Below are 565 nucleotides of genomic sequence, written 5' to 3'. Positions count from 1 at the left end.
GGCCCAGCGTGTGCCGATGGTGGTCGAGGCAACCGCCCGCACCAGGGCCCAGCGTGTGCCGATGGTGGTCGAGGCAACCTGCCGCACCAGGGCCCAGCGTGTGCCGATGGTGCTCGAGGCAACCTGCCGCACCAGGGCCCAGCGTGTGCCGATGGTGCTCGAGGCAAACGACCGCACCAGGGCCCAGCGTGTGCCGATTCGTCTCGAGGCAAGCGCCCGCACCAGGGCCCAGCGTGTGCCGATGGTGGTCGAGGCTGCCGATGGTGGTCGAGGCAACCTGCCGCACCAGGGCCCAGCGTGTGCCGATGGTGCTCGAGGCAACCGACCGCACCAGGGCCGAGCGTGTGCCGATGGTGCTCGAGGCAAGCGCCCGCACCAGGGCCCAGCGTGTGCCGATGGTGGTCGAGGCAACCTGCCGCACCAGGGCCCAGCGTGTGCCGATGGTGCTCGAGGCAACCTGCCGTACCAGGGCCCAGCGTGTGCCGATGGTGGTCGAGGCAAGCGCCCGCACCAGGGCCCAGCGTGTGCCGATGGTGGTCTAGGCAACCGCCCGCACCAGGGCCCA

The sequence above is a fragment of the Durio zibethinus genome, unplaced genomic scaffold (assembly GCF_047325235.1).
Source record: "Durio zibethinus cultivar Kanyao isolate XHJ-2024 unplaced genomic scaffold, ASM4732523v1 HiC_scaffold_394, whole genome shotgun sequence".
NCBI classification, from domain to species: Eukaryota; Viridiplantae; Streptophyta; class Magnoliopsida; order Malvales; family Malvaceae; genus Durio; species Durio zibethinus.
The sequence above is the reverse complement of the archived record's forward strand: the minus strand, read 5'-3'. Positions refer to the sequence as shown.